Source organism: Vombatus ursinus, unplaced genomic scaffold, assembly GCF_900497805.2.
Source record: "Vombatus ursinus unplaced genomic scaffold, bare-nosed wombat genome assembly UNPS02014798.1, whole genome shotgun sequence".
NCBI lineage: Eukaryota > Metazoa > Chordata > Mammalia > Diprotodontia > Vombatidae > Vombatus > Vombatus ursinus.
Genome location: NW_020954576.1, coordinates 54,473,196 through 54,490,359, shown reverse-complemented (window position 1 = coordinate 54,490,359; position 17,164 = coordinate 54,473,196). Strand labels below are relative to the sequence as shown.

General features: G+C 36.9%; 1 protein-coding gene and 1 pseudogene across 2 annotated transcripts in view; both read right to left on the bottom strand.

The window, feature by feature from the left end:
• Positions 1-17,164, bottom strand: part of ASH1L (ASH1 like histone lysine methyltransferase) — a 244,442-nt gene that overhangs the window by 28,703 nt on the left and 198,575 nt on the right. The window lies entirely within an intron of this gene.
• On the bottom strand, positions 8,032-8,472 carry LOC114049722 (annotated as a pseudogene).

The following is a 17,164-nucleotide window of genomic DNA, read 5'->3' as shown; positions in this document are numbered from 1 at the left end:
CTCAAGGAGACTACAATTTATTAGGAGGTAAGACATGTACATAAACAAGTACACATAAAAAAGTATATTTTCAGTGTCACAAGATTCATCAAAATAAAGTACTACAAGATATCAGAAGAAGATGCTGTTTATCTTGTGCCTGAAGTACATTTTCTCCTTTCTTGCAATATCGATCCACTTGTCAACATTAGCCAGTCTGAATTTGGTTGAAGTCAACAGGTTAACAAACTGAAGCAATGTCTTTATACATCTAGTTGGAATAGTTTGAGTGTGTAAAAGAGAATTAGAAAGAAAGGGAAGGCAGAATGTATCACCTAGCTATAGGTAGGAAGAGCTAGATTCACACTTAGGCAAAAAAACAAATTTAAAAACTGGCTTATGAAGAAAGAAAAATGAGCTTGGAAAGCTGGCAGTTTCACCACTAACGAGAGAGCAGCAAATTTACATCATAAGTTTGAGAAATTTTATAGTGTACAAACCATGTGGAGCCAAAGAGGAAGCTGGTTCAATTTGGGCACTATGAAAAGACCACAATAAAAGTAAGGCAGAAATGGGAAATATAAAAGCACAACTCATCACACAGTAGGCATTAACTGTTCCTTTTCATGATTCTTATGTTGCACCACTGATACCTGATTTGAAATGAGAGGAATATAGTATGTCACGTGAATTAAAAGCAGACATAGAAGATACAGAGTACAAAAAAAGCTGGAAGCTTTTAGAAAGACTTTGTATGAGAGTACAAAAGATGGCTATCTAAAAATAATTGTCATATACTATATCACAGTTGTAAAATAATACTAATACCTCCTAGAACTGACTTAAAAATTTTTCTAAGTATTGATGTTATTTAAAAAATAACTATGCCCTATTTTAATTGAAAACAATGGAACTTGCTGTGAGGTGGAATTCCTTCAGATTATATATTTGGCTAATTTATTGTCTATGATCTTACATTAATCCTAGTAAAAGTTTTATGACAGAAACTTACAATCCACCATGGTGGGAGGGGGGGGGAATACGAACTGCTGCCAATTAGCAGTGCTGAGTAGCACATTCGAATTTTAAACCAGTCTCAGGTGGGTATAAATTATTTGGAAGGCGAGGGTGACAGTCCTGCCAAGATAGTAATGGGATCTCTCCAAATATCCTCATTGGCTTGCCCCCTTTATAAATGTGGGTTTTTCACCTTTTCCTCTTACTCCCCTTCTAGTCTTATTTTTGACTTTCTAGACTTCAAAATCATATTTTTACTACTGTCTTATCCTGAAACTTTCCTTGGTGCCCAGGCCCTTCTCAACCTCGAACAGTCTGCAACCCTTCTGGCCTGTTAACTATGGAATATCTCCGCAAGGCCTGCCTCTGTTCTCTCATTATTGAGTTCCTCCTGAAGCCTCCATTTTATGAGGGCATTTAGGTCTCCCCTCCTAGTTCCGTTCTAGACTTTTTGGACTTCAAAAGCTGGTAACCATCCCATTCTTCCCCACAGTCATTTTTTAGCTGCTTTTAGTGTGTAGTCTTCCCCTATTAGAATGGAAACTCCTTGAGGGCAGAGCATGTCTTTATTTTTGTTAGTATCTACTTGCTTAGAACTAAACACATAGGGAACAAGAATAAGTACATTATAAATGTTTAGTCCCTCCTTTCCTTTCTTCCCTCTATCTGTTTGACCACAGGCCTGGATCCCTAGAAAAATGCTAGGTTATGAAATGGGCTATTAAATTGACCAAACGAAAACTCTGACCTTTAACAAGAATCAGAATACCTATGAAATGTCAGTCTTTGACTTTCAGTTCCAGACTTTACAGAATAGTTTAACGCTATTACAAAAATGCCCCTCTTTGCCCTCATAGTCAATTCTTCTGACCATTCCAGGAGACATCCAAATGCATTATGTTTCAATGTCATTATGTATCCCCGAATCCATAGTAATGGAGGTACAGAGTGGAAAAACTTTTGCAAGTATCAGCCACTTCCTAATTATTGTATGTACTAAAGTTTAAATGATTCCCCATACTCAAGGATAGTGATACAGGATATGGAGCCCATTAAAAGAAAACAACAAGCGAAATTTGGTCTATGAAGTACCTCAAAGCACTCCAAGGCTCACTTTTCTACATTTTCCCCTTAGATTGTAGGTGTGGTCCTGTCTAACCTAACTGTAACTTGAATCATGATATAAGTGCATCAATTAGGGTGCAGCATGTAGTTATAAAGTCCATCCTAGTGATTCACTCTGCCTACAGCAGGGGTGGGGAACCTTTGGCCCTGAGGCCACATATGGCACCAGGTTCCCCACCCTTGGCCTAGAACCTTAAGAAGTTATGTGACTCGTCCAAGGACACACAGCTATTATGTGTCAGAGTGGGACACTTTACCTCTCTCTCTCTTTTTTTACTGTCAATTATGCTAGGAAAGCACAAAAAGGGGGAATGTGGAAGCCTAAATAACCTAGGGCCTTCTAAGTATTTTAAGAACTACGGCTTTTGTCCTTGGCTTTCTGATAAGCCAAAACTGCTGACTATGTTGCCATGGTTGTGTCCATGTAATCAGTAGAAATGATACAAAACCATAACAGAGATCCCCATATTTTGTATTTTTATCTATATTTTTTCCATTTATTCAATGTTGTGGATTTTCCATTTTATAAATGGTAGCTGGAATTTGCTTTAAGTGGAGCCCATTTTGAGATGAAAAACTGGTCAACTGGTGCCTCTTTCTGCAACTACTTGTAATATGAATAAAATGTTTCTGACAGATTTTAAACACAACACAATGAAGTCTATTTCCTCTATATGGTGATTAAAAGGGCAATGGAAGGAAATACTGTGAGTATGAGTAAACTGTTGAATATTACCAATAATGACTTGTGTGCAAGAAATAGCACAAAAGATATCATCTAGATATAAAAAAAAAGAGATGTGTGCCAGTCAGGTAACAAGAAGGAAGAGCAAGATGGAGAGCCTTAGTACTTCTTGAGAACCTACGCAATGTTTAAAAGAAAAAAAAAGACCTAAAAGGAAGGCATCTAGTGAGCTGAAATCTTCTTTGGAGAACTTTTGAGAGGATATGGACAAGAGTACCACAGGGTAAGAAGGTATGTACGAATTCCAATCTGCACTGTTGGAGGAAGGACTGACATTAATGATATCTTGAAGTATCACAATTTTGAACTTAATTCTAAACTGTCTTGTATTTTAATATGGTTTCTTATAAACTTATTATCCCAACTAGATTCAAAGACAAAGATGGCACAATCCACAAACACATTAAGTGTAAAACGGAACAGGGAGAATATGATAAACAAAAGAGAACATGGTAGTGCATTAGATACAGACAAAATGCTATCAGAACTACAAGGAAGGAAAAAGTATTTTTGACTATGGAATGATTGAAGCTTCATAAAAGATAAGGCTTTTAAACTGAGTCACAAAGGATGAGTTGGATTTCAGATATTCGTAAAGCAGTAGGCATAGTGCCTGGCACATAGTAGGCATTATATATGTTAGCTATTATTATTGTTACTATTTTTGTTTCAAAAAGTGAAGCCAGGAGGTGAGATCACAGCAGAGAGGCCATTCCCGGGAAAGGAGCAATTTGAAAAAAAGTAAGAAGTTAGGAAAAACTGGAGTCAGAGTGAATGGCCCTATTAAATCTTGATATTTCTAACTTCACATTTTCCACACACATCCCTTTCTCTCTACTCACACAGCTACTGCACTAATTTAGGTACCCATCCTCTCTCAAGTGGACTACTGCAATAGCCTTTTAGTTGTGGTCCCCTGTCTCAACTCTCTCCTAACTCCAATCTATCCTTTATTCAACTACTAAAATGATTTTCCTAAAATGGAACTCTGATCATATCACCTTTGTACTCAGTAAAATGCAGTGGTTTGCTATTACCTGCAGAGCCAATTATAAAGTACTCTGGCATTTAAAGCTATTCAAAACCTGACTCCTTCTTACCTTTGCATCCTTATACTCTGCTCTCCTTCACAGACTCTACAATCCAGTTACTTGCTGCTCCTTGCAAATGATACTCCATCTCCTATCTCCATACCTTTGCATTGGCTGTCCCCACAGGTAGCATGCTCTCCCTTTTTACCTTTCTTAGGTTCCTTGGTTTCCTTCAAAATTCTGTTTATCCCCTACTTCTGTAAAAGGCCTTCCCCAGTATATATAGCTGCTAGTGCTTTCCCCTCTATCTCCCTTCTATCTACCCTGCATATATGTTGTACGCACCTAATCATTTACGTGTTGTCTCCCCCATTAGAATGGCAACTCCAGAATGGCAAGAACTGTTTTTGCTTTTCTTTGAATCCCCAGGCCTTAGCACAGTGCTAGGCACATAGCAAGCATTTAATAACTGTCTGTTAACTAGTAAGGACTTCAGGATTGAAAAGAAAGGGAAATCAGACTGTATCCCCAAAATGATCCTGCAAAATTGAGAATATTCTTGAATGAGAAAAAATTCTTTAATGAAATAAGAATACTTAATTTTTTCTTAGGAATACTGAACGGAGCAGGGCCTTTGATGTGCAAACTGGCACATCTGAAAATCAAATAACACTCTAAAATAAAATACAAGTAAGTAAAGTGTGACTCAGTAAGAAAACTGTACTCAATGACAAATCTGCTAAACTTAAGTTGTATCAAGTATAAGGTAAACAAACAAGCAAACAAAAAAAGGCTACCTTGTCTGCTCCAGGGGCCCTCATCCTTCCCAGTCTATGCTACCAGGGCACTTGCATTTTGCTGAAATGCCAAGGTTTGAATAGTTCCTGTCATAGAACTGTTTTATTATTCACAAGTGACCTAGTTGCTGTGGCAGTGGATAGAACCCAAGACCTGGGTAATGAAGTCCTTAGTTTAAATCCAGTTTCAGATACTTGCTGTTTGACCCTGGACAAGTCACTTAACTTCTCTCAAACTCAGTTTCATCATCTACAAAATGGGGATAATAATAGTGCCTACCTCCCAGGATTGTTGTGGGAATAAAATTAGATGTCTGTAAATTGCTCTGCAATCCTAAAAGTGCTTTTAAAATGCTAGCTATTATTATTATTGCTGCAATTGTTGTGTCAAAGTAAAATGCAAAAAGCTCCATATTTATCATGAATCAACCGAAGTAATGTATCTAGACAAATGAGACACTAGCAGGTATAAAATGAAATTCTAGAATTAATGGAGACAGATTACTATAATTCAGGTTGGTTTGTGCTGGGAAATAAAAGAAGGGGACATGGAAGCAAATGAGGTAGACTACTTAGAACTTAATATGTAACAAAAAAATTAAATTTCAAAAAATAGCAGTGGTAACTTTACAGTATAATTTTTAAAAATAAAAAAAATAGCAGTGATGTGAATGGACATACTTGCTTTACCCCTAATCTTACTGGAAAAGATCTCGAGTTTAGACCCCCATTTACAAATAATGCTTGCTCTTAGTTTTAGATAGCTGCTACTTATTACGTTAAGGAAATGTCCATTCATCTGCTTTTTAGAGCTTTTAGCAGACATAGGTATTGTATTGTTGTTGTTGTTTTTTTAAGGCAGTTGGGATTAAATGACTTGCCACGGTTCACACAGCTAGTAAATGTCAAGTGTTTGGTCTGAGGACGGATTTGAACTCTGGTCCTCCTGACTCCTGGGCCAGTGCGCCACCTAGCTGCCCCAGGCATTGTATTTTGTCAGAAAGTTTTGCTGCATCCAGGAATGTAATCATATAATTTTTCTTCCTGTTATTAATATGGACAATTATGTTTGGTTTAATTTTCTTATTATTGAACCAACCCTATATTCCTGGTATAACTCTAATCTGATTATATAGCGTAATCTTTGTGACATGTTGCTATAGCACCATTGCTAATATTTTATTTAAAAATTTGACATCAATGTTCATTAAGGTTTTGTTCTATAGTTCCCCTCTCCTCCTCCTCTGTTTTGACTTTTCATGGTTTAGGTATCAAGAGCATATTTGTAATACAGAAGACTTTGGTAGAATCCAATCTTTTCCTATTTTTGCAAAGTCTATAATAGTAGGATTAATTGTTCTTTGATAGAATTCACATGAAAATTCATCTGGTCCCATGTTTTTAACTTTTCTTTGGGATTCCACTTATGGCTTCTTCAATGTTTTTCCATTCTCAGATTGAGTCATTTAAATATTTGATTTCTTCAGTTAATCAGGATGTTTTATATTTTAATAAATACTAACCTATTTCATTGTCAGTTTTGTTGGTATATAGTTGTGCAAAATAGTTCCAAAAAAATTTATATCATGTTGTGATTTCTCCTTTTTCATTTTTGATATTGGTACTTGGTTTTCCTCTCCTTTTGAAATACCAAATTAGTCAACAGATTTTTTTAAAAAGGTAGTTCCTAGTTTGATTAGTTCAATGCAATTTTTTTTCCTTTCAATTTGTGCACCTCTTCTTTATTTTCAGAATTTCTATTTTGATGTTTAATCGGGGTTTTAAGTTATTTAGTTTTTTCTCTCTCTCTCCCTCTTTTTTAAAACTCTACATTGAGAGCCTTCTCAGTGATTGGTAAGTCCCTGACTGGAATCATTATATCATGAGAAAGCCATAACAATGCTGCTCACTCTCCATTTCCAGCTCATATTCAAGTCCGTCCTACTATCACATTATTTTTCCTACCTCCACAATGTCTGTCTGTCTCCTTGGACATCATCTTTCCTTCCTCACTGCCTGATTTCCAGTTCCCTTTTATGTTTTGTTTTTCCCTCTTGGGATCTAAGTTCACCAAGAGTAGGGATCATTGTTTCCCCGCCTTGTTTCTGTATCCCTGGTGTTTAGCACAATATCATAAAATGTAATGACAAATAATAAGTGTTTGATAAATGATCTACTTACCTAGTATGCCCAATTCATTGATTTGTTCTATCCCTTTAAATTTTCCCCTAAAGATTACTTTGGATGAATCCTAAACATTTCGTCATGTTGTCATTTTCTTTGACAAAAATTTACACTGTTTCTAGGATTTGTTTTTTGTCCTATTAGTTCTTTAGGATTGTTATTGAGTCATCAATTAATTTTTAATTCTTCCTTTCACTGTTCTTTATTTAATATAATTTTTATTACATTGCAGTCAGTAAAAAATGTTTAATTTTTTTTCCTACATTTTTTGGTGAGTTTTTTTTTTGGATGTCCTAACACATTGTCAATTTTTATAAATGTTTTATGCAAGGCTGAGAAATATATAATCTCATTTCTATTCTAATGAATAACCAAACAGTTTTGATATCTAACATTCCTAAAATTCTATTTGGTGCCTTAACTTATTTACTTTATTATGTTTTTCTAGGTCTGAAAGGGGTATGTTGAAGTCCTCCAGTATTATAATTTTACTACCTATTTCTCCCTGTAACTAATTTAACTTTTCCTGTCAGTATTTAGATGCTAAGCTATTTGGTGTATATATGTTTAGTATTGATAGAAATTCCAGTGCTTATGATACCTTTAAGCATAAGCTTCCCAGCTTATCCCTTTGAAGAATGTAGTATTACTGTAGCTGTCTGAGATGATTCATTCCTTGATTTTCTGAATTTAGCATTAGCAAAATAGTTTTTGATTCAGCCACCTATTTTTAAACTTTACATAAATCTTTGTGTTTCAATGTGTTCTGCATAAACATATTGTTGGATTCTACTTTCTAATACATTCTGCAATGCCTCTTCCATTGTAAGGCTGTGTCCTTCTCATTAGTATTCAGTTTAATTTTTTTTCAGTCAACACAGTTTATTTTTAAAAGAGGAGCTGGATTGTGTCAATCAAAAGGATGGAATATGGAATAGGAAATAAATGCAAACGTAAGTTGTTTTACAAACTATTTTATAAACATAACAAACTAATACACAGGATGCCCTGTAGAACAAAAGCATAATAAAGGCTTAAAGATTAAGGTGTTCCCATGGCAAGGCTGAAGATTTTCAGTGTCTAGTACTTGGAATTTAGGTTACAGCTCCTGTGCTTTGAATGAATCTTTTAGATAGGTAGAATAATCCATATTCTAACCAGACTTGAATGGAAGAACAATTTGACTTAGGTAGAAACTGATGAAGTACTTGGTTTCATGAATCATATAGCTGCCAAAGTTCCTGCCCACAACACAGTGCCAGGTGGGGTTATTTTCTTGCCAAATTTCTTCTTGATATAGGCTACGTACATCTCTAAGTTATTATTTTTCCAACGTCCAAGTAGCACACTTCTCAGAGTCCTGTTACATCTCCTCTGACATGACTGCATTTTTTATTATGTCTTTCCAGTTACACACAGTCATTGCAGGTTGTGAGTATTGGCAGCTTTGGGAAGGTACTGATAGGAGTGCGTAAAGGAGGTATAACTCAGGCAAAGGTACTTTTGCTCTATCTTGTTTCTTTCACTTTTTCCTCTCTTTGCCTTTCACGTCCCTTTTTACAAAAAAGGATGGTGACAGTGTTTTTAGCATCAAATCTCCATGTTTGATGCAATCTGCTTCAGCCTTCCTTTTTTATCTCCAGCACATAGCACAATGTTTGGCATATAATAGGTGCTTAAAAAAGGTTTATTGACTATTTATCACAATTATTTAACATAGTAAGTTCCTTGACTCTTCCTAACCCTTTCATCCTTAGTGTATTAATTGTACCTTCCCTTTTTTTTTCTTTTAAGATCATTCAAATAAAACAAAACTACTTCTAGTGACTGTCTTATTTAATTCCCTGTATGATACCTGATGACATAAGAGTTCTGAGGTGACACTTTTCTCTTGTGCCTATTAGAACGTAAACACATTATCCTTGTATAATCCCTTCTAAATGCTCAAATGTATTTACATTTCTATATTTTTCTTGACTCTTGTGTTTGGATTTCAAGGTTTCTACTAAGCTCTGGTTTTTTAATATGTAATACCTGGAAGTCTTGTATTTCCTTAAAGGCCCATTTTCCCCAGCTACAGGATTATACTCAATTTTTAGAAGCTACTATTGGTTGTAAGGTTATGTCTTTTGAAAAATCTCCTTCCAAGCTCTGTTTCTTTGACATGGTAACTGCCAAATCTTGTGTGATTCCTGACTGTTGTTCCTTGGTACTTGAACTTTTTTTTTGTTTTATTTTTTTGTTTATGGTCAGTTGCTGTGTTCTTCAATTTGACCTAGAAGCTCTGGATTTTTGCTCAGATGTTTCTGAAATTTTCATTTTGAGGCTTCTTTTCAGAGGTGACTGGTGAATTTTTTCTTACTTCACTTTGTACTTTGGTTCCAGTAGGTCTAAGCAGCCTCCATTTGTTATTTCTTGAAATATATCGAGGCTTCTTTCGGTCATGATTTCTCAGTTAGTCTGATAATTCTTAGACTTTATATCTCCCCCTTGATCTGCTTTCCAAGTGGGTTGTTTTTGATAGGAGATACTTTACATTTTCTTCTTTTTAAAAAAAGTCTCTTCATTTTGTTCTAATATTTCCTATTTGTCTCTGCACCATACATTTCCGTTTGGTACCTTTAATTGCAAGGGATTTGTTACTTGGCTAAGTTTTTGTACCTGTTGCTCTAGGATGTTAATTCAGATCACTGCCCTCCTGGTATGAGATTTGCAGGATTCCAATCCCAGTTTCCAAAAGATAGTTTCTGGCCCCTGTCCATGTCCTAGATGGAAGGGTTCAGAGCAACAGACCTATAGGCTCAACCCTCGTTGGCATTTCTTGCCCCGGATATTCATCTGCAGGTCCACATCATGTTCTAAAGTCAGAACAAAAGAGTTGTAAGACTCATCCTTCCTTCACAGTCCCTGTCTGATTACTCAGGTTCGGCTTCAAGCTCAAGTCTTTATGCAACAATGTTAATGTGACAGAACTCTAAACTGACTCCTGGTCTACAGTCCCTACTCTGACTATTCAGCCTCAGAACCCAGCCCAAGTTTATGGGCCGAATTCAAGATCCTGCTCTAGGGTCTAGATGACAGAGGTGTAGGTCCATACCTAGTTTGAAGTTCTTGACCTGGTTACTCAGCAGGAGGTGGCAACCTCAGTTTGCACTTGATCTGTAGCCGTGTTTCAAGTTCAGAATGACACAACTATCTTTTTTCCAGTTTCCTACACATAGGTAGAATCCAGCCAAGTTTCCACGTTAGAAGCTCTGTGCAGTTTTACCAGGCTGGATTCCTTCTGTATCTGCAGGCCTCTGGCTATGGCCTGTGCTTACTTGGGCTGGAAAAAAATATCCCATTATGGTTTCTCCTCGGATTTCCCAATCATCACTTTGTTTAGTGCCCTTCCTAGATTTTTGCTGGAGTAACTGTGGGAGGGAGCTGGCTGTCCTGCTTCCCCATACTCTACAAATCTTTGCCAACCTCCTCCTTCTATTCCTCCCTTTTGTTTTCAGTGGGAGAGACTGAGTTGAAAAGGATGTGCAAGTATGGATGAGTTGCAAACCATATCAAAGAGTTCATTACACTATCTTTCTCTCCAAACACTCCCCGAATTTCCCCATTTCTGTCCATGGCACTAAAATCTTTCTAGTCACTAATGTTTGCTACCTTAGTGTCATCCTCAAATCCTAATTTCCCTCACCTCATATATCCAATTAGTTGCCAAATCTTGTTTCTATCTCCACAATATCTTTCATATTATCTCTTTATTTTATCTTGTCCAGAATGATAATACTATACTACTTTCTATACATTTCCAGGCCATGAAGCCTATACTCTGGCTTGCCTCTTCCTACCACTAGGATTTAGATTCTCACTCTTTAGTCCCTGGGCTCTAACAGGTGAGTTTTCTTTACCTTATCTTTTTTTTTGGGGGGGGGGGAGCATAGGCAATGAGGTAGGTGACTTGCCCAGGGTCACACAGCTAGTGTCAAGTGTCTGAAGCTGATTTGAACTCAGGTCCTCCTGACTCCAGGGCTGGTGCTCCATCCACTGTGCCACCTAGCTGTCCCCTTCACCTTATCTTGTCAGGAACCAAACCACCATGCCAATTCTCAGGCACTTGTAAACCACAATATCACCTCTCCAACCTCCATTTCAACTCTTATACTCCTATATCAAAATGTAAAACTTCTTGGAGTGATTATGGGAAGACATTGTGAGACCCTAGAGGAGCCCAGTTCACTCATAAATACCTGAATAATGTTTTAAAAATGAATCAGAATCAATAATGATAAAGGACTACAGATATACTTTACTCAGTCCAGGACTGCACAAAAAGACTATCAGAATCATGTAGAAGTGCAGAGTAGAGACAAGATATGGTAGATGAGAGATATAGTATAAAGTAACCTGGTTAACACAGAAGGAGAATGGGGCAGACCAGTACCGTTTGTGGGCAACCTAGCACTCACCCATATTAATGGCAAGAGATGGGGTTAGACCACCTTCTAGCACGGTAAGGAGTGACTCAGGGGCCTCATTCCCATCTGAGTTAAGAGGTGGGTTCAGACTAGCTTCCAGGCTGTCTGCACTTTATCCATGCAACAGTTCAATGTACAACTTGTACAACTTAACATTCAGGTGCATGGGCCCGAATCACAGTCAGGAAGCAAGGCCAGACAATTCCTGAAGAAAGTGGGGAATGGTTTTAGCCACGGAATTCAGGATCAAGAGGATGATCCAGGAAATCAGTAGTGGAGTTTGATGCAAGCATTAAATTCTCAATCCTGAAACTGAGGCAGGACATATGAGTAAATAGAAATAAAACGGTCAACACAATTAGTAAATAGCTTGGACGTAGAGAAGCTCAAGGGATAAACTCAGAAAAAGAGTAAAGTCACAACAAATCCAAGCACAGCCTCAGAGAAAAGAATATCCTTGTCACAAGGACTAGAAGAGTACCTGAAAGAAATGAAACGAAGTATAAAATGCAAAAGCTAGAGAGGAAGAACATGGCAAAGAGAATGAATATCTTAAAAGAAACAGTGGTAAAACTTACTCAAGAAGTGACCTCTCTAAAAATTAGAATAGGACAAAGAGAAAACTACAATTCTATGAGAAAAGAAATACTGAACAAAGTAAAAAAACAGAAGAAAATACAGTGTCAAAACAACTGACCCACAAAACAGGTGAAGGAGAGATAACATAAGAATTGGACTACCTAAAAATGAAGATGGACAAAATTCTCTCTCTCTCTCTATACCATATTTCAAGAAATTATGAATGAAAATTGCTTAGATTTTTTAGAACTAGAGGGCTAAGTGAAAATAGAAAGAATCCAACAGTCACAAAAAGTCCCAGAAAATGTCATAAACAAAACTAAGAGCCTCTAGGTCAAAGAAAAAATATTACCACTAGCCAAAATGAAAGATTTCAAGTACCATGGAGGTACAGTAAGGAAACATAAGATTTGGCATCTGTCAATAGAGAGAGGAGAGTTTGGAATGGGATACTGCAAAAGACAAAAGATAAAGGTTCATAATCAAAGAAGCTATTTAGAAAAATTGAGTATACTGCTATATGGAGGGAAAAATAGAACTTTAATGAAAGAGGATTGCTGATTCCTGATAAACTCCAGAAGTGAGCAGAAACTCTGAAATATAAATACAGGAATCAAGAGAAACATAGGGAAGTACACACACACACACATCTGATTAGTTGGAAAGGACTACGTGAATATGAAATGTCTACATGCTAAGAGTGGGAGAAGTAACAAGCATCTTCTCAGAACCCTAGTTTCCTCAAAGATTACAGAGAACAAAAACAATAGTAGCTAGCATTTATATAGTGCTTTAAGGTTTGTAAAGTGCTTTAATATATTATTTTATTTTATCCTTAAAACAACCCTAAAGGGGCAGCTAGGTGGTGCAGTGGATAGAGCACTGGCTCTGAAGTCAGGAGGACCTGAGTTCAAATTTGGCCTCGTACCAAACACTTGACACTTACTAGCTGTGTGACCCTGGGCAAAAAAGTCACTTAACCCCAACTGCCTAAAAACAAAAACAAAAAAACAAAATAAAAAACAAACCCCACAAAAAACAAACCCTAGGAGAAAGGTGCTATTATTATCAACCCAATTTTACAGATGAGGAAACTGTAGTAGGAAGTGGTTAAGTGCTAGCAAGTGTCTGAGGCAGGATTTAAATTCATATCTTCCTGACTCATATCTCATCAATGTTCTCTGCACCTCTGATTGGACTTTTTGACTGCAGGGCTGGGTCATGGACTCCGGGGTGACTTTTTCAGAAAGCTCAGTTCAGTTTTTGTCCCCATTACCCAGCAACTGGGTTTAACAGCTTTTATACTTCTTTGGAACTCTCCATCATGTCTCCCTTCCCTAGGAAAATAATCATTGGGAAATCTAATTATGTTGTAAGACTGAATCTAACTGGTACTTGCATCTCATTAGTACCCTCTGGCCTTCTGAATGAACCTTTAGGACAGAGGCCAGGGCCATGGACCCTACGACCTCTATTTAAACACAGAGTTCAGTACGGTTTTTCTCATTTCCTACCAGCTACAATGCTTTTGGACTTCTTTCATCATCCCTATCCACACCTTCCCTACACTGAGTAGCTCCCTCCACTTTTTTGAGTTTCCTTTTGTGTGTTGTCTAACTCCATTAGATTGTAAGCTCCTTGAGGGCAGGGACTATCTTTGGTTTTTATTTTTATCCCCAGCATATTAGGCACAGAGCCTGGAACATAGTAGGTACTTAAAACATTAGACTCAATAGGGAACTATGGGGAAAGGGAGAAAGGGACAAACTCAGAAAAAGAGTAAAATCACAACAAATCCAAGCAGAGCTTAAGAGGAAGGATGGATGAAGGAGTAGTCATAAGCAAGAGGAGGGGAAAGAGAAGAAGGAAAGTAAAGAAAGAAACAAAGTAAAAACCTGTAACTGGTGGCAAGGAAGGGGAAGAGAACAGGAGCAAGGAAGTGAAAATATGGCATTACTTATAGAATAGAAGTATGAGGCAAATTCCCTCTCTTTTACAACCTTTATTATCTTCATTGTAAATTGGAGAGTGGGGGCAAAGAGAAGAAAAAATACAAGAGGACAGGATATAAATATAAATTATACAATCACAACTGTGAACATGAATGAGCTAAACTTACCCACAAAATAGATTAGCAGAATGGTTTAGAAAATAGAATCCAACAATATGTAGTTTACAAGAAATACTCTTGAAATGGGAAGATTCATATAGAGTTGAAATTAGAGGTTAGAGCAGAATCTATTAGGCATTAGCTAAAGTGAAAAAAAAAAGCAAGAGTGGCAATCAGGATTTTAGACAAGCTTATAGTAAAAGTAGACATGAAAAAGACAAGCTGGGAAACCACATTATCTTTAAAGGCACTTGAGATAAATACCCATACTTTAAATAAATAATAAAAACATTATATAATAATATACATAAATGTGAATATATATGTGTATTTTTTATAAACAATGAACACACAGCATCTAAATATTTAAGGAAAAATTAATCAAATTTCAGAGAGAAAAATAAAGTAAAATTATAATTGTGGGAGACTTCAATGATTTTACATTTAAATAAATCTAACAAGAGATAAACAGAAAAGAAATTAAGGACCTGAACTTCAGAAAAATTAGAGCTTAGCACAAATCCTATGGAGAAGGGGGGGAATCAACCATTCTCATCTCCTGCAAATCAACTGCTACCCACACAGTACAGTCAGGCCAACCGAGCTGAAGCATTTGGGCAACCTGAAGGAGAGACAGGAGGCAGTATGTGCCAGGCAAGTTGAACCACTGATACCTCCATCTTGACAACCATCTCTCTTTGGACATTAATATAAATAGAACAGAATTTCTTTAAACTCATCATTATGAAATTCTATCATCTTAGAAGATCCAATTAGCCTTAGAATTTATACCTCATCAGTATATTCTGACCCCTGATGGGTAGAGTTATGAATTCTTCAACCTCCATCTAAGGTGGATAGGGAGGGCGAGATGGGCAGGACACACATATCCTCAGACATCTTATTTCCCACCCAACTATACTCATTGACTTCTCCACCATGCCACTGTCCTCCCATGCTCTGGTACCCTTCTCCTCTCCAGATTTTCAACTTTCTTTTATGTGTTGTCTTAAATTTTAAACAGAGGGTAGGGTCTGTTTTTCTTTTTATTAATTGTATCCTCAGAACTTAGCACAGTGCCTGGCACATAGTAAGTGCTTAATAAATGTTTATTGGATTTAACTGAAGACTCAAAAAAGTTATTGTCCTCAAAGTTGACAGAGCTATCAAATGGTTCCGCATCAGAAACTGATATGATTTTATCAGTGGAAATGACATCAAAGAAGAGGCATTACCATCTATTTTGCCACTGCACCCTTAAGGACCATGGAAACTTTCTATCTGACTTGCAGCTGAAATCTTCTATATGTGTTGTATTATCCATTAGAATGTGAGCTCCCGGGGAAGACGGACAATCTTACTTTTCGATTTGAATTTCTAGCACATAGCTCAATGCTTTACACATAATAACAGCTCAATGCTTCATTTATTCATTCTCAGTGCTTGGCACAAAGATTTACTCAAGAAATGTTCCTTTCCTTTCTACCTTCCTTCCTCCTTCCCTACTTTTGTAATACATCCCTTTTTCTCTATTCACATGGCCATCATCCTTGTTCAGGTTCTCATCACATCTTGCTTAGACTATTGCAAGGTCTACAGAGCATTATGTTGACCTCGTTGTATGCCTGTGAAACTTAACAATATACCAGCACCATGCTAGGAAACTAAATTGCTTCCATCTAAATTGTCTTAGGAAGATTCTGAAGATCACCTGGCAAAATATGGTACTGGACACGGAAGTCCTTTCTTAAGCAGAACTGCTAAGCATTCAAACTCTACTGTAGAGAGTGCAACTCTGATGTGCCAGTTAATGCTGTTCAAATGCCAAACATACATTTGCCTAAAAGACTATTTTATAGAGAACTCATACAAGGTAAGTGCTCACATGGAAGTCAAAAGAAGTGATACAAGGACACTCAAGTCTCTCTGCAGAACTTTGGAATCGACTGTAAGACACTAAGAGACACTGGCACAAGACCATCCAGCATGGTGTGCCCTCATCAAAGAAAGCACTGTGCTCTATGAGCAAAGCAGAATTGCAGTAGCTCAAAAGAAATGTGAGATGTACAAATTTAGAGACATATCCACTTTAAATGTTCATACGAACTATTTATGCCTGACCTGTGATAGAGCCTTCCAAGCTTGTACTGATCTGATCAGCTACCATCAGACACACTGTACCATGACCCCAATAGAGTGATGTCATTTTGGTCCTCTATGACCACAAAAGACAACAACCAATCAATGGCAATAGTATTCTATTTTGTCTCCCTGCTTCAAGGCTCACCTCATGGCACCCACACAGTTGAATTGATATTCCTAAAGTGCAGGTCTGACTATATCACTTTTCTATTTCAAATCACTATTGACTCTAGGATCAAATGTCATTTCATCTTTTGCCTCATCATTGTTTAATTCCTACAGTTTGTGTGAATTTTATATTGGACATAATTATTAGTACAGTACAGTGGTACACATATTTTATAATTCAAAATACATACATACATATGTTTACTAATATAGATGATGAAAAAAGTTGATCACCTTCCCCCTCCTCCAACACATACTCTCAGTGTGGGTCCTGTGGTGGACGACTACCTCAGGTTCAAGGTACTCTGTGATTTATTCTAAAGGAATGAAGAGGGTAAGAAAGAAAAGAAAGGAAGAAGTAAAATAAGATGATTCCTAAACTACACTCTTATGTAGGTTTCGTAGGGATGGTAAATGAAACATTGAAATAAGATTCTATCAATAAGAGGAGATGTGGGAGGATTAAGATTAGATTGTTACAAAAATAAGCTATATTTGATATTTGTGTCTGGGTACATTTTAAAACACAAAATGAAGCAGGATCTTCAAGGAGAAAAGGGATAAGGATAGTTAACAGATCTTCAGCTGGTATAAATCATTTCTTCTATTTTATATGTGACCAGGGTTTTGAAGACAAGGCAGAATGATTCCTTTCTGTTCTGGGGGCTAACTAAGGCTCTTGTGATAGGGAAATATTTCTTCTAAGTATTCTCATAGTTATTTAAAGCTAAGAATCAAGGATTGTAAAGGAGATTCTTGCATCAGGTGAGAGGCTGACCTAGAAAATGTAAAAGGTCCTTTTGACTCTGAATACTTAT